Source organism: Falco rusticolus, chromosome 7, assembly GCF_015220075.1.
Source record: "Falco rusticolus isolate bFalRus1 chromosome 7, bFalRus1.pri, whole genome shotgun sequence".
In the NCBI taxonomy this organism is placed as follows: domain Eukaryota; kingdom Metazoa; phylum Chordata; class Aves; order Falconiformes; family Falconidae; genus Falco; species Falco rusticolus.
Genome location: NC_051193.1, coordinates 28,874,122 through 28,898,500, shown reverse-complemented (window position 1 = coordinate 28,898,500; position 24,379 = coordinate 28,874,122). Strand labels below are relative to the sequence as shown.

The following is a 24,379-nucleotide window of genomic DNA, read 5'->3' as shown; positions in this document are numbered from 1 at the left end:
ATAATGGGTGTGATTATGAGAAAAAAATTATTTGCGCAATGAATAGCTCAGACAACTCCGTGCCTAATTAAAGTAACCAGTTAGAGCCCATTTTGGAGGCAAACTGGGCATTTTCACATGAGAATGACTACATGCAGCATTTGTACTCACGGTGATGGATGGCTACAGAGGCAACGATGCGTGCCGTTGTGATGCTAATTTATTAATCAGGCTTCCTATGAACAGACAGCGCTAGAGTGGTTGTGAAGGGTAATACGTTCTTAGGCTTTGCTATCGTTCTCTTGGAGCATTTGTTGACTAGAAAATTATTGACTGTGTAAGTGGTGTAAAGCAGACTTTTGAAAGTTATTTAACACACAGTTATTTATAAGAGGACCTTTCAGTGATTTACAGAGCTGGATAGAGGCAGGACCCCCACAAAACTGTTATGTAAGGCATACATTTAGTAATGGCACGGTGATCTTACATCTATGTTTGGATTGTATGTCCACAGTGGATTTAACAACTGCTTCAGTCAGTCTAACAGGAATCTGTGAATGAAATAGTTTGGCGCCGGAGAAATCATATTTTTCTTTTTAAAATTATCCTTCCTCAGAGATTAAAAAGAAGCTTTTGGATAACTGGACAGGGTTATGCCAGGAAAGCTCATCACAGAGACTAGAGCATTAATTACATAATTATAATGTATACATTGCATGCTTCACCAACCAAATGTATAAACCTTATTTATTCTAAATAAATCTTAAAGCCTAGAGAATAAGCCTAGTGCTTGCAGATAAACTCACGAATTAATGTAATCTTTCCTAAATATACCAGCTTGTTTCTTAGAAAGAAAACAGGGTGCTTAGTGCATGTGGCAGCAAGTCATCCCTGGGTCTCGTTGGCGAGGGGATCGGAACAGCCATCAGGAGTCTCCAAGGAGCCCAAGCAAACTGTCCACAGCCCATGTTTCAGGAGCTCTGCCCTGTGCTTCCCCCTCCTTCTCTCCCTGTATCCCTTTTCCTGCTTTGCTACCATGGATAACCAGTCCTGGTCCTGCAGAACTGCTCACACCCCTTGGGGCTCCTCCTGAAGACCTGGACCATCATTCCCCTTTTGCTGCTGCTGAGTACAGCAGGACTGGGAGCGTGGGCTGGTACGGACACATGGGGTATGGCATTCAGAGGCCAGGCTGTTCAGAGAGTATTAGAAAATACAACGTCCTAGAGCGGCAGGATCTCAGGAGCTGTAGGTAGGAGGAATCAGGTAGCACAAATGTGGTTTGGAGGGCAGCAGTATGTTGTCATTTTGGGGCCAGCACACATAGCTACATGTGTCAGCAGCTTCTATGGTACATCCAGTCAGTGTCTGGCAAGATGACATCCCAGTCGACCTACAGGCTCTGGAGCATGTTGCCATTCAAAGGCAGAACGTCTCTCTCTCTCTCTATTTAAAAACATGACGCCCCCCCCCCCCTCCCTCTTTCAGCACAGGACCATGGCTTGCCCAGAAAACAACTGCAAGTGCAGCAGCACGGGCGGCTGTGGCAGACAGGTGGCAGCGGAGATGGGTTGGTGGTTCAGCAGGGGGGTGTTTGCATGCAGGCAGATGGTGCTCAGCCCTGCACCGCAATGCTGGCAGGGGACATCAGGGCAGTCATCAACGGAGGGACGCAAGGTGCTCCGAAAGCAGATGAAGCGGCTTGGTCAGATTAAATTGCTGGATGTGGACCACAGCTGATGGCAAGGCTTAGGTAGGAAAACCTGTGGAAAAAGTCTGATTTCCTATATTCAGTTTCTGGAGGTTGGTTTTTTTTTTTTTTCTGAAGAAAAGTTTAAATTCATACAGCACCCCTGAGGTAAGCTTTGACAGGCCCACTTTGAAGCCCTTTGCAGGCTGGTGTCTCTGGGATCAGTCTGGGATCAGAGGCAGTGCTGAGAGAAGATACACTGGGACAAAGACAGGTTTGGGAGCTGCCTAAAGGTGCCTGCAAATCCTCGTGGTGCAGGGACAGAGTCAAAGACAACCCCAGAGCAGGGACAGAAGCAAATGGCAGGGAAAGAAACCCAATGATTTTGGTTTATTTCTCAAGGGCACTGTGAGAGCAATGGGCAGGGCCACACGCACACACATCCAGCCACAAAACAGTGAAAACCAGTGTAGGTGAGACAACTCTAAGGAGCAAACCCTCCTCCCTACCCCTGTGGGCTACCACAGCCTTTCCAGCCCAGGGAAAACACCTTGTAGGTGTGTCACACCCAGGTGCCACGGAGCTGTAGTGACACGTAAGCAGTGAGGCACACAGCGGCCAGGGTAGTTGGGGTGGTTTTGCTGACTGCTGTCCCTGCCATTCTCAACTGTGTTTATTAATTTATTTGCACTCCTTTGTGTTTGGGGCTCGTTGCTGGTTCACCTTCAGTCTCTGCCCTGCTTTGAAAATTGAGGATTGGCATCAGAGATCTTCACCTGCCTGTGATAGAGAAGCAGCACTTTTGCAACGCTCTACCAAGTTGTGACATGCAAAACTGGTCTTCTGCCAGCAGTGCTCTGTGTGGGGAACTGCAGCTACACGCAGGTGCTGCGTGAGCACCTCTGCCCTGTCACGCTGCCATTTCATGGTCTGGGCTGACAAAAGTCAAGCCCTGGCCCATGAGCCTGGGCCTGGGGCTTTCATTTGCACCAGAGCAGAGGGAGGGCAAAAGAGACATAAAAAGCCATGAGCGTTTTCTTTTTCCCACAAATCCTTCTCTTTTAAATGCCCGATAAGGGGTGGAGAGGGAGGGAAAACCATCATCCTCTAATCCAAAACAGGAGCTGGCTGTCACACCAGCACAAACAGACCATGCTAATTCCTCCACTAGCTCTGCTCTTGTGAGGAGACAATGATGGACTGTGATAAGGTTTTGGCTCTCAGACACAGTTGAAACTACGTGCAAGGTTAGTGAGAGCCTGTGTGCTCAGGGGAACGGAGCTGGGACTCTCTAAGTTGGCACTGACAAATTGCAGCCAGGAGCAATGTCCTTGACCTGGCTGCAATAGCTTTGAGGAGGAGCAAGAGTTTCCTGCTTTGCAGAGACTTTGCAGAAGGCAATGACTGCCATGAGAGCAGACACAAATCTGGCAGGCTTACTATTGTTCCACAAAAATGGCACAATCCAGCCATGTTCCTCAAGGCTGATTCTTGTTGTTTATTGCTGCTGCAGCCTGATGGCAGGGTAAGGTCCCCACCACGCTGATATGTAGCCACCTACCTGGATGTGCCTTGGAAAACTGACAAGCTTTGTGCCAAGCAAGTTGAGCAAAACAGTGGTGGCAGTGATGTGGAAATAGTGGAAACAGTTTTACAGAGAAAGAAGGCAGGCTTTTTTGGGTTGCATTTTGGTTTGTTTCATTGTCTAGAAGATCTCAGAAATTCTCAGTCATAATAAATCCCTGCTGGCTGGAGCAAAGAAGTGGATGCGGTTATCCAGCGTGTGGGTTTGTGCAGAGTGCTCATGGTGGAGACTCATAGTACATCTGAGCATGAGCACTGTGATCTTGCCGGGTGTGGGATCTCCTGCTGCTGTCCTGTGGAGGGGCAGAGATCTTTGCTTGGAGACCTGAATGCAAAATCTTGTGTACATTTGTTTTCTAGTCCAGAAAAATGAGGGAGTTCTGCAAAAAGGTATTAAGTATTTTAGGTAACCTGCAGCTGCTAAAGATTCTGTTCCCACTGTCATGTCCCTTAGGTGTTTGGGGGGGAAGAAGAATACAATGTGCAATGCTGCATTTCTTTTTGACTTGTGTCCAGCTCCCCTGAAAGGACCCTTCGGTAGCCAGAGCAACACAATGGCAGTGGAGTTCCAGCAACAGCAGCATGACACCTACAACTCCCAGCTAGATTTTTATGGTGACAGGCAGGAAAAATGGAGTGGCTTTCACCTTGAGGGTGAAAAAAAAAAAAGCAAGTAAGAGTGTGTTCAACCGCTTGAGACATGGACTCACCTTGGGCTGACAGCAGTAAGGATATTTTGCTGACTGGACACGATGTATTCCCATGGAAATTAGATTTACATTGCTTTTAGAAAACACATGGATGTGGCCTTCCACACAAACACCACAGATCACTTAAGTATTTGGATATTCTGTTCACAAAATAATGGAAAATTAACATTAATTAGCTATCAATCTTTAATCAGACCTAAGTGCATTCAATGAAAGAACCATCCTGACAGACCTTCCTACCTTTCAACAAAGTAAAAAGGTATAAAGGCTTGTTTTAAATCTATACTTACAAAAATCATGATGCAGTATTCTATTTATTTTTTTTTTTTCAATAGTAGTAGGTCAGTCTATTCACTGCTCGTTTGAGTTGCTGTTGAGGTTTAACCCCAGGCAGCAACTAATCACCACACAGTTGCTCACTCCCTTCCTCCCAATGGGATGGGGGAGAGAATTAAGCAGGGGGAAAAAAAAGTAAAACTTGTGGGTAGAGATAAAAGCAGCTTAATAGGTAAATTAAAATCCACACACACAAGCAAAGAAAAGCAAAACAAGGAATTCATTCACCATTTCCCATGGGCAGGCAGGTGTTCAGCCATCCCCAGGAAAGCCAGGCTCCATCATGCGTATGGTTACTTGGGAAGACAAATGCTCTGACTCTGAATATCCCCTCCTCCCTTCTTCCCCCAGCTCTATATGCTGAGCATGATGTCATATGGTGTGGAACATCCCTTTGGTCAGTTGGGGTCAGCTGTCCCAGCTGTGCCCCCTCCCAGCTTCTAGTGCACCCCCAGCCTGCTCACTGGTGGGGTGGGGTGAGGAGCAGGAAAGGCTTGACTCTGTGTAAACACTGCTCAGCAATAACTAAAACATCCCTAAATTATCAACACTGTTTCCAGCACAATTCCAAAACATAGCCCCATACTAGCTACTATGAAGAAAATTAACTCCACCCCAGCCAAAACCAGCACAGTTGCAAAAATAGTATTTTTGTAATCAGTGGTTCTTTGCAAAGTCATGAAATTATATATATATATATAATGCATATCTTTATAGAAGTAGTACAAGTTTTGCACTGATAAGTTAGCTGGCAAAGGAATTACTTTTAGTTGTCCGTTAGGGCTGAATGTAATAGAAATATTGGCTGACTGCACTGCAAGCCTTGGAAACCGTCGAAGTATTCAAGGCTTAGGCAGTCAGATGCCTGCTTTAATTTCTATTGACAAAGGAAAAGGACGGATGAGTAAATGTAAAACATTTCCTTCCAGCGTTGAGCTAAGAGAGGCAGCATGGTGCAGGGAGGAGGTGGAATCCAGGACATCTGGGTTGTATTTATTGCTGGCTCTGCTGCCAACTCGCTTTGTGACTTTGAGCAAGTAATATTTTTCTTGCTTTGCTACCTTACTTTCTGTGAGTCAGGGAAAGCTCACCTGCTTTCTCATGATGCTCTGGGCAGGTGCAGGGATTTTATTGGTGACCATCACCAAATGCTGCAGTTGCCAAGCTGGCATATTCATATGTGCCAGGTAGGGCTGTCTGGGTGATCGATACCCCAGAGGGTGCAAGGGGTAGCTATGCCCTTTGGGACCCCAAAGAGAAAGATGCTCATTAAGTAGCACTGCACCTGCATTAATATGTATCCATAAGTACTAGTGCTCAGTGCTTTTTGCTACTACAGATCAGAAAGTCATTCAGAGCAGGAGTTGGGTTGGAAACCTCTTTCACCTATACTTAGGATCTCTTTATTTACTACACGACTCCCAGGGAAGTGTTACTTTTGGGGTAAATCACAGGGATTGAAGTAGCTATTTTGAAATGGTCTCTGTATGGTGCTTCCAGTACCCAAAGCTGTTTTCAGATTCTCAGTGTGGAGATAAGAAGCCTGGCATCTCTTTTTTTTTTTTCTTTCTTTCTTTCTTTCTTTTTCTGTAAGATGCACTTTCTGCCAAATGTGAAGAATCAAAAAAGTGTATGAAAGCAAAGAGAGACTCATATATGGCCTTCTGCATGTCATCAGCAATTGCTCTGTAGTCCAGAACTGATATTTAGGCTATAGCTGGAAAACATCTGCCTATATCTTATTTTCCTTTGTTTTCCACTTCATACAGATGTTCTCAATGCTACTTGCTGTACACATCAGTTAAATTCATGGCTATTCCACAAAATGCTTGCATTTTTTTCCTAAAAGTTTTTACTCTTACAAGGATGCTGACCTGATTACTGTGTGCGGTGCTGTATGCTATGCTGAGTTTTACAAGATGGAATCGAAGCTGATCTGAGCCCACATCACAGTCTGAATTACAAGATGAATGCGATGTAGCATGCCGTATATCAGTTCTATTAAGGCCAACGGATGTCTTGTTTGAGTAAGCACAGCATGAAATCTCAATACTTCAAGGTTTGATCCTGTGGCACTAAATGACCAGCAGGTATCACCAGAGTCCTACAGATTTTTGTAAGCTTCCATTTATGGCACTGCCATGTTTATCCTACTGACAGGTCAAGATGTCTTTCACAAACACCAGCTTGGAAATACCTAGAACATTAGAGCCTGGCAGACCTACTCCTCCACAAAGCTGTAGGTGATCTCAACTCTCTGCTGAGTGTTGGGATAGATGATGTAAGAACTCACCATGAATTGTGATAATCGTGTGCCTTTATGCACAGTACAAATCTGTGAATAAAGGCGCAATATCCAGTCTAGAGCCAGAGTAATTGATATCAACAGGAAGCACAGAGAGAAACTGGTCTGTTATCTATAGGCTATACAGTAATGCTCCCCTTTATTTTGTTTAATCCCTGAAGGAAAGGGGTAATTAAGAATAACAGGACCACACTAGTATAGATTTTGCCTGACATACTATAGCTTTGTTGTAAGCTATCCTAGTTTAGAAATCACTGTAGCTGTGTTGATTTTCCTTCCTCTGCAGGGCACATAGTGTATTCTTCTTCCCGCCATAACCCATTTGGCAACCTGAATCAGTCAACTGGAGTGCGAGACCCCTGGGTTCAACCTCTGATTTGGTAGACAATGCAGCCACATCACCTCTCCGTCTGCCTCCCACCCTCCCTCTGTCCGTCCTCCTCTCCCTTTGGCTCTCCAGGGCCGGCATTGCTCTCCATTCTGTGTCTGTACAGCGTAATGAGGTGTCAGTCTTGGGACAGGCTTTTGGGAACTACCAAAGTATAAATTGTAACAGGAATTAATTAAGTGAATACTTAGATATTAGTCAGGACAGAGTGTAAAAATGGTCTCACATGAAGTGATCTGGATGTTTGAAAGTATGATCCAAAGCTTCTCTAGACTTCAGAGGCTTAAATCCATCCCTTAACACACAGCCAGGGCTTCCTGCGACGTACCTTAGTCCTGCACACACAACTTTGCGATGTGACGCGAAAGCCGTAGTCGAATCATTGTGGGTTAAAACTGGCTATTCCCACAGCTCCCATTTCCTAATGTTTTTCCACTCATGATGTTCTTCTCTTTTAATGTTCATAGTAACTTGTGCCAAAAAAGGTGTTTCCTATCATATTCTCCTCACATTGTGTATCGTGGTGCTTTGTTGTTTTTTGTGGGGGTTTTTTATTCCATATTTTCAATCCCTGGAGAGCTAAGGTTAGTCATAAACATGCTTTTGGCTATCAGATTCATGTGTGGTTTGCTATAGCAACAAACAAAAGCATTAGTCAGAAACTGGCATGAAGCTATAAACACATATTTTTTTGTGATATTACCCAGAGTTAGCTTAGTTTATGCAGTACATCGTTGCCACACAACTGCATCGTAGTTAGACTACTATGCATGTTGAACAGGAACTTCATAGAAAACCCAGAGAGTATAGTGCGAAGAAATAAGCAAGTATGTTAACTGCTGTTGTCATCTGAAGATCACAAGCCAAATTCTGCTATTGCACTGGTATAAATCCAGCTGAGCTCCTTCAGGATACATGCTTAGGTCAGGGGACAAAATCTGAATCTGTATCTACTGAATAAGAGCAAAACTGTCATCAAGGAAATAAACGCTCACTTTGCCTTTGCTGTTTTCACCTCCATAATTTTGCTCAGCAAAATGATTAGAGGTAAGCATTATCAGATTGCAGTAGATGGTTTAAGTTGGCTGCCAACACGCTTGGAAAACATCTGCAGCATGGCAGGGAGAGCGAGGCTTGGTTCAAGATAGTCCCTCTCGGGTTGTGCCTACGCCGTACTGGGAAGGTGCAGTTCGTGCAGAGCCATTGCCTATCCAGCCGGCCTGGGGACAGGTAGGGGTGGTTTGTGCAGCAAGTACTGATGTCCTGGGGGGGCTGGCTGGGTTTGTACAGTGGTCACTGAAATCCCACAGCTAAACAGCCTCTAGTCCCTGAACCAGCTGGTTTAGAGGTTGCCTTGAAGGCTCCATCGAAGCGGTGATTTTTGCCTAGGCAGGATAGGCGCATTCCTGTTAATGCTTTATTCCAACCATTTGTCTTCTCTTCACTGCACCTTTTCAGGAACACGAGCCCTCCTCTTTTTTGACAGCTGCATTTAATAAAAAGCACATGCATGAAAAATGTGTTTTCCAGTATCCCCTGAGCTGGCACTGTTCAGCAAGGAGAGCTTAAACTTCCCTAGAAATTGTTCAGATACATTTTCAGACCCCTCTCTTGAGACATCTAGCTGCGAAGTGTTCGTGACCTTCCCTGCTGCAGAGGTGTGCAGAGTAACATAAGTAGTATCCACATGTGTCCAAGCGATAAAAGCAGCAAAACCCTCAAAACCTTCTTTGTATCTACCAGTCCAGAAGTTTTTGACTGGGTCAGTTGTTCCAGCTGCAGAGGATAATCCCACAGCAACATATAGTTTGCACATGTGTGCAGAGGCCCTCTGAGAATTGCCTCTCAAAGTCCAGGGATCAAGAACAAGACCTAGCACCAAGGATTTGTCAAGCTGTGTTCCAAAACCAAAGAGCTCTTATTCCCAACCACACACAAAAGCACAAGAACATGGCCCAGGAGATCCTACATTTCAGCCCTGGCCCTATTCACTGTGCTTTGCTTAGTGTTATTGGTTCTGGTCCTACACACCTGAGACCCTGGCGTCTTTTCAAAGCTTTTTAAAATAATCTTACTATGGTAGGTTTACCTGGTGTAGAAGTGTAAAAGGACCTGTTTTTCAGTTAGCAGCTCCTGAAGTAGGACTCACTCTGGGCTACATGTGGGTTGTCTTTACCCTTTTCCCATCTGCACCCAGTTACATCAAGCCCTGCACTGAAAGATGTCACACACTTTATTTCTCTGAAAACAAGAGAGCTCTGGCTGTCTGTCTTCTTTGCAAAGATCATCTCAGTGTTTTTCTCTTTCCTTTACTCCCTTTTGGTCAAATGGGGACAGAACTTCCCAATAAATGCAAAGTGTGATTAAGTAGCATTCAAAGTACTTGCAATGAAGAAAAAACAAATTCTGCCCTTGGTGTAGTTGCAGAATGCTGTCAAAACTGACCCAAACAGCAGTATATAAAGCAAATATTTCAGTCATTGCTGAAATGTTTTTGACATCTCAGTTCATGGTGGACTTTGGGACTCCACTATTTAAACCTGTTGCAGTAAGATGATGGAGCTTTTTGTTTGTTGATGGTAAAATGACAATTATTCCATCTTGTAAACAGTAGACAGGATAATTTTACAGTAGCAGTCATTCTCCTTTTCTGGTTTTATTGACTGTGAGCTATGTATGGTGGTGGGGCAAGGAACACAAACACACCTTCCTTAGGAGAAAGCAACAGTCTCTCTGCTGCACGTGATAAACCACAGCTCACAGACAGAAAGCAGAGTCCTCACTGGGGCCATTGGATGAGGCAGCATCTAAGAGAGCATAAGTAGTAAAACGCCATTAGTTTTAAAATACTCTTTGCAAGGATGTGCAGGCGAACCTACAGATGGACAAGGAGCATCTCCAGGTGTCTCCCATTCTATCCTCTTGCACTCAAACTCTCCATAGCTCCACATATCAAGGTGGTCATTGCCCTTCTTCAAAGCAGGGGCAAGTCACTGGATCACCCTCCTGTTGCACAGATTTAAATCACTCTGAATGAGCCACCCGAGAGAAGAATCAGATCCACCTACTTGCAGTAGATCTCTCAGGCTGTAACTGAAGCCCTGGGGTCTTCCCTTTCCTTATACTAGTTTTGTATTGGTACAAGGCTGTTGATTTCAGTAGATTCAGTAGATAAGATCTAGCTAAAGGGAAAAATGTAATTTTCTCTCCCTTATACATTAGCCTGAATCTAGCAGAACTGTTCATTGAGAAAAATGTTACCATGTGCCTTCAGAAAGAATGCATCCCAATTTAGCGGGGTTAAAAAATATTTAACCTGTGTGTGAATAGACCATTATGATAAAGTTAATTATTTCCATAAGATATTGTTATTATCTTATTGCAGAGAGGCTGCGAATATTTGGAAATGTGCATCAGCCTTAGGGTTGATAACCAAATCCAAGAAATAGTCCTCTTAGTGCATTCAAACAACTCCACCCATCTCAATTCATTCACCAGTTACGACATGGATGAACTGCAGTGTAGGTAATTTCTTGCTATTTGAGTTTTTAACAAAAAAGAAATCCAGAACTACAATAATGACTCTTTAAAAAAATGGCTTCTCCCCATCATTTATACTAGCCTCCGTGAAAAACTGAAATCCATTTCCTTAACCAAACTGTGTTTTCCTCTATTAGGCAAGCATGCTGGTTTGTTATTTTTGGGTGCCTCAGTACTGGCTAGAAAGCACAGAGAGGGAAAATGAGCACTGAATCATTTAAAAACCACATGCAAAGATTTAAGTGATTTTTTTTTTTTTTTCAAAAACATAACACGATGAAAGTTTGTCATCTTCAGTTTTCCCTTCTATAACTTAACGTACACTTAAAATTTCAATGCTTTTCAGTCTTATATCTAATTATTTCTGATATCAAACAATAAAGATTAAGTTCACAGATTTAATTTGTAAAAGATGACACTTCTCAAATGGCAAGTTTGGAAAATGCTGGGGCAAGGTATACATCTGCTAGGGAAAAAACTTCAAAAAAGAGGTTAAACCAAATTAATTGAAATAAGGAGACAACATCTTTTAAAAGAACTTTGTAGGTCACCTGTTGAATTCTTTTGAAATCTGACCTATTTTGGACTGAAAGACAAGTTTTAAGTTAATTTATTCAGATTTGAATTACACTGATGTGAACAGAACTATACTAATTAATTTATTTATCTGACTCAATGGATCAATTTATCTGTAAATGAGATTTTGTGTTTTTTGTAAACCCACAGTCTGCATCCAGAAATTCTCTCTAATTTTAAAGGCACTCTCCTACACCACACAAAACCAAGAGTAAGTGAGCTGTGCCAAATACTGTTTTGCTACCATCACTGTTTGTTGACAGAAGAGATTTTTATCTTAACAAAGCAAGGGAACTGCTAACTTTATCTTTGATGTAAAACATTTTCCCATAATAATTTTCTGTCACCTTTATCCCATATCTCTTGTATTACATATACATTAAGGAATTTAAAAGCTTAAATGATATTTGCTTCTGTGATGATTTACATCCAAACAAGTTGCCTGGGGAATTTTCCCTCAAACTGAAAACCTGTGACCAAGGGCAGATATTTATATAAACCCCCCCATAAAAGGTTGTGGAAAAACTACAAGGTTTTTGTTGCATTCCTGTTTTGAGAGGGGCTATGCCCAGCATACCAGAGCGACAGCCAAAGTAGCATCACTCCATTAATATTCCTGCATCTAGACACTTAATTTTGCACTGAATTTTATCAGTGAAGTAAGTCTTCCTAGACCATAAGGATCTTTAATGTGAACTCTCTCTCTCCATGTATGTATATATATGTTTATATATAAATAGAATTTTTTTTACTGTGCATTGATTCTGGTGAGGAAATTTTATAAGCAGTGGTTCTGAAGAGCAGTTTGAGCTGAAAAATCTGTTTCTAATTTGGAGCAGTAAGTGCCCTTTATATAAAGCCTGTATCAGTTGTGTTGGGCTTTTTGTGTGGTGTTAATAGATCCTTTATTCTTATTCTCATCTTAAGACCTATCCTTAGCAGGCAAATGTGCTCTTTATGAAAACCACCAAGAATTAGCATCCTCCTTTAATGCATCAGAGAAAGGACAAAGGGTAGTCAAGGTCCCTTGCTACCTCTCTGGGGCAGTACTGGGCTACCTTAAGAGAGAGCTGGGGGCTGTGGCCACTGCTTCTGGAGCAATACTGACCCTGTGCCCAGAGAAACTGAGTGTCCAGGGCTGCCAATCAAGCCTACATGGGCAGGATGATCATTTTTAATACATGTATTCATTTGATTAATTTCTAAATCTGAGCAGGGCTGCGCTTTGGCAGTGGAACAGGCAGTCTGCTCTGGGAGAAGCTTGGATTCTTGGGGATGTGAATCAGCAAGGAGGAGGAATGTGGGAAAGTTAATTTGTGTAAGCTTTATGGGTCTTATCTGCAATAGGCACCCACCTGCCTCTGCTTCTAGGCAGGTCGTGATAAGAGCTGAGTTCACAGCTATCTGACAGGGAGGACAGTAGGAATCAACTGCCCCTTGCTCTAAGAGGAAGGCAGCTTGGTGTTCGCTTTCCAAGGCTAGTTTGTTGTATCAGTGAAGGGGTTTCTTTCCAAGGGAAAAAAGCTGCAACATGTCTAATCAATATACAGATACTGAAATAACGCAGAGTAGTTCCTACTAGGATTTCTGAAGCTGGTATGGTGGTGAACAAGTGAGAGTACTTCACTTGCAACATGTCCCTGCAGCCCTTCTTGAAATCCGGACCATCCAGATGAACAGTGACACCCTGGGTGATTTTAGCTGGGTATTCGTGCAACTGTTTACAGCACTGGTAGAGACTCAATCACAAGTAAATGCAGTATATCCCAAGAGATAAAATTGTTGAGAGTCCCAGGAGATAAAACTGTTGAGGATCACAGTGGGTTAGACAAGTCTTTATTGCTTTATTTGGCTGTGAATCTCCAGCTGACTTTTGCACTGTCCAATTCTGGTTCAGTCCCGGGGTTAGGACATAAGTAATAATTGCTAAAAGGTGATTCTTTTCTACTGACTTTGTGAGAATAGATACCCTGCAGTCTAGGAAAATTCATAATTGATAATTATCAGAGAGGGTCCTAATGTCACACCATCATCACAATAATTATACACCAGAACGCCACGGGAATTCATGCAGGAAGTAAAACACACGTTTGAAACTCATTCTGTCACGTAAAACCTGAGAGAGAGGAAAATTCCTGCCTGAAACAAGCAAACCCACAGACGAAGGGCAGGACACTGCACCTAGCCTCTAGGCAATTAGACTAATTTTAGTCAGACTAAAACTACAGAGATAATGCAGAACTTGTACTTCTGAGACAGAACCATTGGGTAGGGGAAACAGCAGCAAACCTCTGCTCGTCTGGTGGGTGCCATGAGCATTTCTCCAGCTGCCTTTTTCGCTCTGCCACTTGCAGCTGCATTTTAGCTAGCGAGGGGAGGGATGGACCAGGAGGAGAAATCCGGGTATCAGCCATGGCTTCCTGCTTTTCCTGTCTCTTTTGGACATCATCCTAGTCATGTTCTCACCACAAACTTTGGTTGAGAGCTTATTTTCAAACACTATGTTACTTCTATGAAACATTATTCTTTTTTAGCAACAGGTGAAATATTGGACTAATAAAATACTTTAGTAAATATTTTATTTTTGTACCAGAAGAGTTATCTGGATCTGGCCAAATTGTATTTCAGATATAGCCAAGTAACCAAAAAAATGGTGATAGCTGGATGAAACTCATTAACCTAGGATCTGGGAAATTTCAATTTGACAGTTGTAAAAAAAAAAGAAAAAAAAAAAAAGGCTCCTGTGCTTTTTATGTTTCAATAGGACTCAAGCTGAGAAAGTCTGTGCAGAGACCCACCAGAGTGATTTGTTTTCGTGCTCTGGAATGTCCTATGAATTCTGTTAAGGTTATCTCTACCACCAGAGGAAAGATGGACTACTGTAAGAATAAAGAGCTCCTTTCTGATCAGTCTCACTAAAGGTTTTGCTCCTAATGTGAAGTGTGAGCAGGCATGTTTTTAATAGTTTTAAATCTGTGAGCAGAGCTTATCAATAAAGACCCACTCATGGGAAAGCCATTCCCTCTCCTTTTTGTCTGGGGGTTGCTAGTTTCTCTTTTTATGGTAGTGTTTGTATCTGTTCCTCATTGCCAGTGCTCTTCCACTTCGTCCCTGGTATTAGCCAACCTGTAGAAAATGCTCTATAAAATCCTGCAGAGCTCAGTATGGTCTGTAAGAAACCTTAGTTCCCTAGACTTTTCTCTACTTGGATGTACTTTGCAGAGCAGAGTGCTGTTCCTTTTGATAAAAGTAGGAGCTAACTTCACGAACAGGTCTCCAGCCAGGCAAGGAGATTGAGGATTGTCACATATATTTTCTGGTTTTGGAAGGTTTTGAGATGAGATGATTTGAAAGCTTTTAATGAAGTACTCTAACTGCCGACAAGGGCAGCTTAACATACCAAGGCACTGAATCAAAACATCTTGTTCATGCCTTGAATGGAAGGAAACTACTCACACGCTGGTTATTTGGGAGTAGCTGCTCCTTTGGCTTTGCTGTGGTACAAGCCCCTGCTTTTGGCTCCAAAGTCTGAGCTACATCCATCACCGTACAGGTATGCAGCGACAGAATGCAGCCGGGGGGCATTACCAAACCAAATACAAAACAAAGGCAGGAGTATAGCTTCAACACAGGACTAACTGGTCCTGATAGCATCCTGCAGATAATAAGGCCTGTTAAACCCCTTTGGCAGCAAAATCTTATCTCGATTCCACAGATTAGCCCTTTGTCTTCGTCCCACAGAAACAGTTAGGGACATCATGATTTCAAGGCTTGGTGCAGAGGTCCTATTCCCCAGCACCAGGCAGAGGGGAAACACTAAAGGGGAGATGCTATTCCTCACTTTGTCACTTTTTCTGAGGCAGAGCAGCTGCTCTTTCCACTGTGGCAATCGTTCATTTCTGAGTTGACAAGCTGGTTTGTCAAGGTGGAGCTACCCGGGTGCCCCTGCTGCCTTGCTGGCAGTGGTTCAAGTGAAGTGACATTACATTCCTTCGATGGAGGGCTGGGAGAGGCAGCCTTCTCTGTGACATTGCATCCATATCTCCCCATTGCCATGTATCCTGCCTGGATAAAGTGACAGCCACGGCATTCCCATTGCGGTCCTGCCATGCCCCAGAGCCCTGCCCAGCAGTTGTAACTCAGTCCTGGGATCTTGCAGGACAATGGAATGAATCTAGGTCTCTGGAATGTGCTAGGAAATCTCTGTGGAAGATGAACGTCTTGGTTTTTTTGCTGTTTTTTTCCCCAGCATAGCTGGAGCTGCTTACTGGGAATGCCATGGGCCCCCTGGAGCTCATGGTCAAGGCCACACAGACTGTGCAAGAGCCCGTGCCATGAGCTATGCTTTAAAGCCTGTGGCAGCTCCCTCAAGGAATACCATGCGTGCATAAAAGAGTTCCTTTGACATGTTCAGATTCTTATCTTTGCCAGCTGATGCTTGCAGGATCATTTTCCTCCAGCATTGCTTGCTTGGAAGAACATGACTCCTCCACCAAATTGCATAGGAGGATTTGGGTGGTGGGGGTGATTGCTCTGAACTACCGCAGCCAAGCCCCCCGCACTGAGCAGCCCCGCTACACTCCTGTGTTCCTGATTGTCCTTGGTCATGGTCTTTACACTTAACACTGACATTTACTCTTAAGCTAATTCACAGCAGGACCCGAGGTGCCGTGTTAGAGAAGATGCTCTTTGCCACGTAGCCTAGAGACAAGGAATCTGCCTGCCATGGTTTGCTTCGTTTTGACAGCAGAGCTTGAAGCATGACAGCATCACTAGGCTTTCAGTCCTCTTTAAGGTAGTGCTAGGTTACTACTTCCATTTGTGACTGGAGCTGAAAAAAAAAACTCGGGGGGAAACATAGTGAAACATTTCAGGCCACTGCTGATACTGAGGAACTATTTTTGGGCTTGCACATGTCATTTGCACAACATTTTTAGCGCAAGGATTGGCAAATCCTGGTTTGCCAAGCCGATTGATGCAGTTAGCAGAACACAAAGATTTGCTTGTGGGTTCAGAGATCTTTAGCACAGTTGATTTTGGAAAGTGCTGAAAACAGTTATTTTAAAGTGCCAAAATCTCATGTTTATATCCAGAAAATGGTAGCTGAGATGGAAAAGGTGGTTCTTTTGCTGTCATTGTAACACTTTCTGGGAGGGCTTTTAAAGAAAATCTGGTTTAAGCCATTTTTCAGTTACGGGAGCTTTAAGGAAACGAAACCATGAATGGAATAGCTTATATGCTTGATGACACTGTCTAGCTGAAGTGGCTTTTTAATTAGCTCATTGAGCTACATTTATCCATCAGTCACTAGCCTTCTGGGATATCCTGGAAAACACAAAGAATACACTGCAAGGTGCGTTAATCTAATAACTTACCAAAATAGTAGAGGCAGTGGATTGGGATGGGTATAAAAAAGAAGATAACCTGGAAACTGGAGCACTGAGGTTGCCAAAGAAAAAGTAGAGTGTTCAAATTGTTGCCCTTTTGCCCACAACCCTGAAGTGAAAAATTTCTCTTAATAAACTACGGTCAGGTGAACTTACCTATCTGAAAGAGTGCTCTTGAGAGGCTGAGATGAATGCCAGGCATGTGCATAGCGTTCCTGTTACCAAGTGCTTTCCTGAACTGGAACCCACGATTTTAAATATTCTAACTATTCTAGATATTCCTTATTTCAAATATAAGAAGTGAATCAGAAACAGCGGTGGGGCTTTGCAGCAGCACTGCTCAGGCGGCTGTGAGAGCTCTGAGGGAAGAAAAGGAATCCCAGTAATTGCGATACCTGCCAGAGAAGGAGAACAAGCTGTGCGAAAAAAACCCCAGGCACACTACCCACTTTGAGAAAGGGATTTAATTTTAAAAATAAGGAGGAATTCTGAAGTGATGCATTAGCAGTATCTAGCCGTGCATGTGTGAGAAGTGACAGACCCAGGACAGGGTGCCTGAGGGCACAGGGGCAGGCAATTTGGCAGGTACAAGAACTGATGGTCACAGGAGGAGAGGTCTGATACAGGAGGTAGCTGAAGGTGTCCATGACAACAGCAGTGCACAACCTTATTTACAACAAGAAGAAAAGCAGATGAGGGAGCACTGTGGAAACTGCTGACCTACATGTATGAATTCTTTGCTGGGTCAAACACAGTGCTAACAATGACAATAATATTAAATTGTTATTATTGTTGTTGTTTGTCTTGCTCCTCCTTCTCCTTCTCAATAATACAAATTGGGTTATGTGCCCGGAGTGAGCTTTGCACTGTCAGAAAAGTCCCGATCTAAAGATGTCTCAGCCTTCCTCACATGTCAAGGGATGAGTCTCCTAGCTGGCTGTGGACTCAAAGCTATCGATTTCCACAACACTGCACAATCACAGCAAATTTCTGATCACAGCTTTTCCGCACACATCATTTCTACACAATCAGATTTCTGATCACAGCTAAGAAATGGCAACTAGTAAATGACAAAATCCTAGTAAAGGCACAGGTTGTGACTTTCATATATTAATGAATAATAATAATAGAGTGAGAAAATCATACAAGTTTTCACCTGTGAACAAAGGTTTACCACAGACCAGGTTTCTGCCTTTTAAGAGAAATTATTTGTTGAAATTAAGTTAGATAACTCATACCAGTCAGTACATGGCAAGAAGGAACCTCTTCTCCTGGTGAAGATATTGCTTGAGAATGAGCAATATTTAACCTGCATCTTTGTAAGAAATACGTGCATTGCAACTCTTGTCAGTTTTAACTGATCTAAATTGAAATCCCAGGGGAAACAATACAACAAGAGCATTCTAATTCTCTCTGGCAAAAAACAGATTAAAATTAAATAAAATAGAAAAAAAACCCAACCCAAACAAAAAACAAAACAAGCCACTTCTAGCAGGAAAGATAATGCCTGAGAAGTTGATGCAAGGAAAAGTTATATCCTTAAAGTCACTACATTGGTATGCAAACATTAGTATAAAATCTTAAAAAGCAGAACACTCAAATCCAAGAATTGCAGAGAAAGGGATATAATTTGGAAGCAAGGAAGCTAAAATGATCAGCAAAGAATGTTATTGTTTGTTGGTTTTATTCTTTAATAACATCTCCAGTATTCTTATTTGCTGTTTTATTTGATTTTAAAGTATATGGATTATGGTGATTTTATACACCAGTGTCCCAATTAAAGCTAGGTTTCTCTTCATTTTATACAATACATTAAAGCACAACTGATTTGAATCCAATGACATTGTCATACTTGAAATTGATTATAATGTCTCAAATATGGTTTTGGAGACTGTTACCCACTGAATGTGGATCCCAAAAAAATAACCTGGTTTTACATTTTTGTGGTGTTACCTAAAACAGTCCAGCTGGGTTTCTAGATTAGAGATAAAATAATGTTTTTTTAAATTGCATTTAAAAAAGCAAATACACTTTTCAGTCATATGATGTGAAAATATTCTGGCCTATGTAACTCCTACTGCCTACGTTCGAAAAATTCCCTTGTTCTGAAGTCAGTTCAGTGGCTATTAGAAGTAGTCACTGATGTAAATTCCATCTTGTTTGTGAAAATATTTTGAACAAAGCATTGATTGTCCAGGGTTTATAAAAAAAGTTAAAACCTATAAAATGTTGGCATTGCTACTATTTGGGGCATGAGAATGACATGCATATAAATCATAGTTCATTGGCACAGTCTTTTATACACAGAAAGAAGCCATTGCTGAAAAAGGAATTCATCAACGTGCTGTAATTCCTCTCTTTTATAGATTGGTTTTATGAAGTATTCTGAACTGGGAAAAAATCTGAAGCAAATCTTAGCCTACAGTGGGAATCAGGGGCACAAGAAGTCTTTCATGCCATGAATTAGCTATGGTAGAGGGGCACAGTAAGCAGACTTGGGGGAAACAAGGGCGGACGGAAAGGCCTCAGTGTGAAGTTTCGGGAGGGAAGGTCATTTGTGTAGCTGATGTCCCTTCATGCCATCTCAGCCACAGCTCTATTAGCTCTGGCAACAGTAATCTGTTCCTCCCTTTTGTAGGAAAGATTTCCTACAAACATATCACCATTTAGGAGAGGTAACAGTTTACTAAGGCTGTCACAGGACTGTGTCCCTTCCTACCCATCATGAGGTGGGTGAAAGAGGCCGTTTATGCTGACAGGTTTTCTTCTTAACAGCAAGGGATTTTTCTGGCAACATTTTGGCAAACCTTGATCTGCAGCCCCTCCAGCAAGGACAGGGAGAGCAATCGCCTGCCAATACTTGGCCAAGCATGTGAAGCCACCCTTGTGCCTCATACACCACTGCTTTGCTTGATCAGCAGCTGATGAAAAATAAGAAAATTCTCTTCTGGCCCCAGGCCCAGATGAGATGTCTTCCAGGGCAGATCTACCTTTCTACAGCCGTGCTGAACAAGAATCAGCAGTGTCATCTGCTGCTTTAAAATGGCATCCTGATGGGAAATAAGTGTTCAGGTCTCACTGCAGGAAGTGATCTAATTCTCTTGGATTTTATGAGTAGCCTGGTCTTAGCAACGGGAAGATTTTGAAGGTGTTGGTCACCTAATCATTCTAAGAATCCTTTGTTTAAAACATCTGGTTTTAAAATTTTCACCTCTGTCAAACCTGTAGGGTAGCTGCAGTACCCTAGACTCGAAGGGTATGCCCCACTAGATGGTGAAAAATCAACAGCACAAACTACACAGGACCACGCAGATCCTGAGAAAGGAGTACCCATACTTGCATTGCTCCAGTTTTAGACAACTAAGATGTCACTGAAGTTACACCAGAATAAAGCAAGAGAAGCAGCAGTGAACTTGACCCAAGAATTCTCCCCCCAAATTCTTTTTCTTTTCCACTAGCAAAACTATTGGCAGCCACCAGGGATCAATGCTGTAATTACCCTTGAAGTGCTGCAGTGAAGAGCAAACATTCTAGCAATCCAAGCAATATTTTGTTCAGTCATTCTGTTGGACTGCAGCACTTGTGGGTGGGATTCTTGCAAGTGAAAAATACAGCAGTGCCACAAGGCTAAGTCCTTGCCATTTCTTGGAATTTTAGTAATAGCCATAAAATTTGCTGTTGGCGTCTGAATCTTTAGAAGCCATAAGCAAATTAAACAATCAAGCTTCAGTCCTGCAGTTCTTCTCATACGATGCTTATTAAAATACATGTGGTGAAGAGCTTCATGAAGGTATTCCAGAATTTTCAAGCCAAAATGTCTAAAGTCAGGTTCTTAAATCCACATCTAAATTTTTAAACAAAGTTATGTTTATTTTCCTATTTTCTTGAGCTTCTGAAAATTGCAAATGCTAGAGCTTTTGAAAAAAAAAGCCATTTTACACAGTTCTTTAATCTGAATTAAGCGGTGTGCATTAAGACCACTTTCTAGAATTGTCCATTGTAGGCATCAGAACTAGTCCTCTGAAGGTGTGGTCTGCAGCCCTAATGTGTTCTGAGTCGATCCTAGTTCTCTGAAGCTAAAATACCACAGGAGAACTGATTAAGATGATGTACCTATGCCTGTGTACCTATGATGTACCTATGAGGATGCCTTCTATTCTGTCGAATTTGGAAACTTGGCCCACAGACTGAGATGGGATATTCTCACTGGAAGCATGCTATTTCCATTCACATTGAGAAAGCGGTCCATCACTGATAACATGGCATAACCCTTTCAAAATCCTGCCTGTACTAAATAATTTCATTTTCAAAAAAGCCAAGGAAAAAATAAATGTAAGAAATTAGAAAACTACGAGGAAAGGCTAGCAAAATCACAGCGACTTTAACAAGAGCTTGGCAACTTGTGCAAGTTAATGACTGCATTAATGCATTAAGTTGTGCCAGCTTGCCTGAACACACAGCATGCAATATCCATATCCAGAAATGTTGTGTTCCAGGCAAGGATTCTTCATTTAAAGTAGGCAATGAAGGAGTTGTACAGTTCTGCTTGTGGTTCTATTCTTTAGCATTCAAGCATATCTTAAAGCCAGAGGATCTGTTTAGGAGAGCCAAACCTATGTATACTACTGACAGTTGCAGAACTGGGTGTGAGAGAGCTAGACAGCCTGATGGCTTGAAAAAAATATGGAGCATGAAGACAGGAAAGAGACACAGTTGTCAGGACAAGAATTTGTGTGTGTATTAGAATAGCCTGTGCATCAGGGAATGTGTCATTCAGCCACACTGTCCTCTAGTGGCTAATCTTGGATCTCTGAAAATGATAATCTATTCATACTTCCACTCTTCAGTACCTGATTTCGGGCATTTCAACAGTATCAAACTTTCAAACAACCCATCTCCTTCACCTCATCTCTCTCTGCCCTCATGCTTTTAAACCCCAAGAAAACAGAGTCTTTACGACTATCAAAGCTTCATGATGTAGACTCTCGGGCTCCTGTCTTAAGACCTCTGTCAGAAGCAAGGAAGAGTTTCAGGATAGGGTATTTAAATCAATTTAATGTATTGTCAGTTAAAGAACTTTTAGTTACTGAGGCAGATATTTTTAAAAAAGTAAAACCACTTAGGGAAAAACACCTCAGCGCCCCTCTGTACACCTCTCCTCCCCTCTTTCTGGTCTCCAGTCCCCTCACTGTGGGCTACACTCAATCCCCTTGGGGATGTGAGGGCTGCGGCAGGAGATGGGGGTCAGCAGATGCTGGCTGCTTTTCTTTTTCCACTCTTTACTTTGTGCTCAGTTGCCCCAATGTGGGTTCCTCCACTAGCTGCTGGACCACCAGAGTTGAGCCTTCTCCTTTCTGCCCTTGCTCAGGCAGCTTTTCTTCCTTTGGCCCCTGATTGAGATCCTATTTTGCTCCAGCAACTTTCCTGCTCTGCCATCTCTCCTCTATCCTCCTGCTCTCGTGTGGTCTTCTCTGTCTTTCTCTTTCTCCTTTAGTGGTGGTGTCTCTTTTCCTCAGCATTTACCACTCTTTCTTACATGCATTTTCACAGAGGTGCTAGAAACCCCTCTGATCGGTTCAGCATTGTAGGCGGAGCTGGCTGCAAGAGTCTGTATCCAGTGCAGGGTGGTCCATGACCTCTTCCCACAGAGACCACCCCACAGGCACACCATGGCCAAAACCCTGCCAACTGTGCCCAATACACACCTCAATCCCTCCTTGGTAATTAAAATATATATATACATACACATAAAAAATCTGGCCAATTCTAGTTTTGTTTTCTCCAATCTGGGAACTTTCATCCTTTACAGTTGTCTTTACATTTCTGAATATGAATATTTCTGGTATCTTTGGAAAGACTGGCCTGATGAGTTCTGAGATAAGGAGGATGGTGAGGCACTGGCACAGGCTACCCAGAGAAGCTGTGGATGCCCCATGCCTGGAAGTGCTCAAGGCCAGGCTGGATGGGGCTGGGAGCAACCTGGTCTGGTGGAAGGTGTCCCTGCCCATGGCAGGGGGGTGGAACTAGATGATTTTTAAGGTCCCTTCCAACCCAAACCGTTCTGTGATTCTATGAATCTAAAGGAAAACAGGCCTTTCTGTAGCTGGCCCATGCACGTCCCTCAGGTGTGCTGTGGCAGAGAGCTTCGGCTGGCAAGCTGACTGTCCTGTGCTCTGTGTGGCTCCTGCAGACACCAACAACCTCAATGCTGCTTTCAGGTTCTGGACGACAGCTGAGACCGGCTGAGCCTCCAGGAGATGCTGATGCTGAAGCAGATAGAGAAGACGAAGATTCTGTGAGTTTTTTTAATTGGGTTTCTTTGGGATGGAGGTTTGGCAGCTGACTTGTTAAAATGGGATCTGAAATATTTTATTTATAGCTGGGCCTTGCTGGTGAATTTTCTCCCCATTAAAAATGTATTTCTGCTCGAGATTCTCCTGCCAGCTCAAAAGCCAGAATGATGCTTCAATATAAAGTGATCTGCTCTTTGCCATGATACACCAGCATAAGTTTAATACCAAGACTTAGCAAAATGCTACATGGCTGTTGGCTACAGTAACTTACAGCTTTGGCAAGTTTATGTTCCCTATCATTTGGCTCCAGAAGGAAGCATGCTAATTCCTGGTCAGCAGAAATTCCTGCTGGGACTCTTTCATAGTTTGCTTGTCCATAGAGGACAATAAAGTTTGATGCAGGATGCAAAGATTAGATGTGCAAATAAAGCAGAGGAGGGAATATTTATTGCCTTTTTTAATTATTACCAACTGATCTGTCAGTATTTTCAGTCTGTTCAGCCCACAGATGCATACAATACATAAAAAACCCAAAAATCAGCATACCATTGCTTTTGTCTCTCAGGTATCTGTTCTTGAGTAACATCCTTAAATGGGAGCAGTATTTGTTCTTGACCTAAGGAAAGAGTTGCTGGTTATTCTACATCCACCATTACTGATGAAAGATTTGTTTACAGAAGGAGACTAATACCTAAGTAGAGAAACTCTCCTAAAAAAACCCTCATCCACTGTTTAGTGGTGCACGTTCCTTTCCCACCACTCATTTCTTTTCCACAGGTTAATGAAGTGGCAGTAGAAGACATACGTCCAAGGCCACAAGGATCCTCCCCAGTTTATGAATATTCCATAGAAGAAGAATATTTAAAGGCAAGACACTGAGTTTTCATGCAGGCATGGCTTTAGCAAGCTGATTCAAGATGCCTTAGCTCCTACAGCTAGCTGAGGCTCATGTTGTGTAAGAGGATGTTGTTGCAGCCATATTGTCTTCCTGTCCCCACCAAAATCAGGGCCATGTTCATTCATGGCTTTATATTGTACTGGACTTGTTGTTGGCCATGTTCTTGTTTCTTGGCAAAAAATACATTTTATTTCATTCCTTAAAGGACCTGGGGCAGAAAGTGTCGAGAAATCACAGTGCTTTTCCTATTAGAATATTTATGCTGGCTTGAATCTAATATGTATTTTGAAATTACCTCTTGGCTATTCAGTGTTAAAGATTTAATTAGTACAGTCATGTTAAGGTAAGTAGGCAGTTTGAAATTCATGCTGAAGTCGAATAAATAAAACATATGCTCACAAAGATGAAAGCAAGAGAAATGTGCTACATGAGTAACACACAGAAAAGCTCCCAATGTCGTAATACAGTTGGTCTCTGGTTCATTTCATGCAAATTTTGGTACAATACAGGGAGGCCTTGGCATCTAATTTACTACAGAGAAAAATATAGTTAAATCATTCACATTGTACATTGCACTTTTAGATCCTAATTTGGCTCTGTTGCCATTAAAGCCAACTGCAGTTCTTAGTCTAAACCAGGGATTTTAACTGATGTAGGACTTTTGTTATACTTTGCAACAGCATGATTTCCGAA

The 24,379-nt window shown here is 42.6% G+C and overlaps 1 long non-coding RNA gene across 1 annotated transcript in view; it reads left to right on the top strand.

The window, feature by feature from the left end:
• LOC119151339 overlaps positions 1-23,655 on the top strand; it is a 28,458-nt gene extending 4,803 nt beyond the window's left edge. Inside the window, exons 2-3 of the long non-coding RNA XR_005105388.1 lie at positions 22,714-22,790; positions 23,566-23,655. This is a non-coding gene — a long non-coding RNA (uncharacterized LOC119151339). The remainder of the gene's footprint in view (positions 1-22,713; positions 22,791-23,565) is intronic.
• The last annotated feature ends 724 nt before the right edge of the window (positions 23,656-24,379 follow it).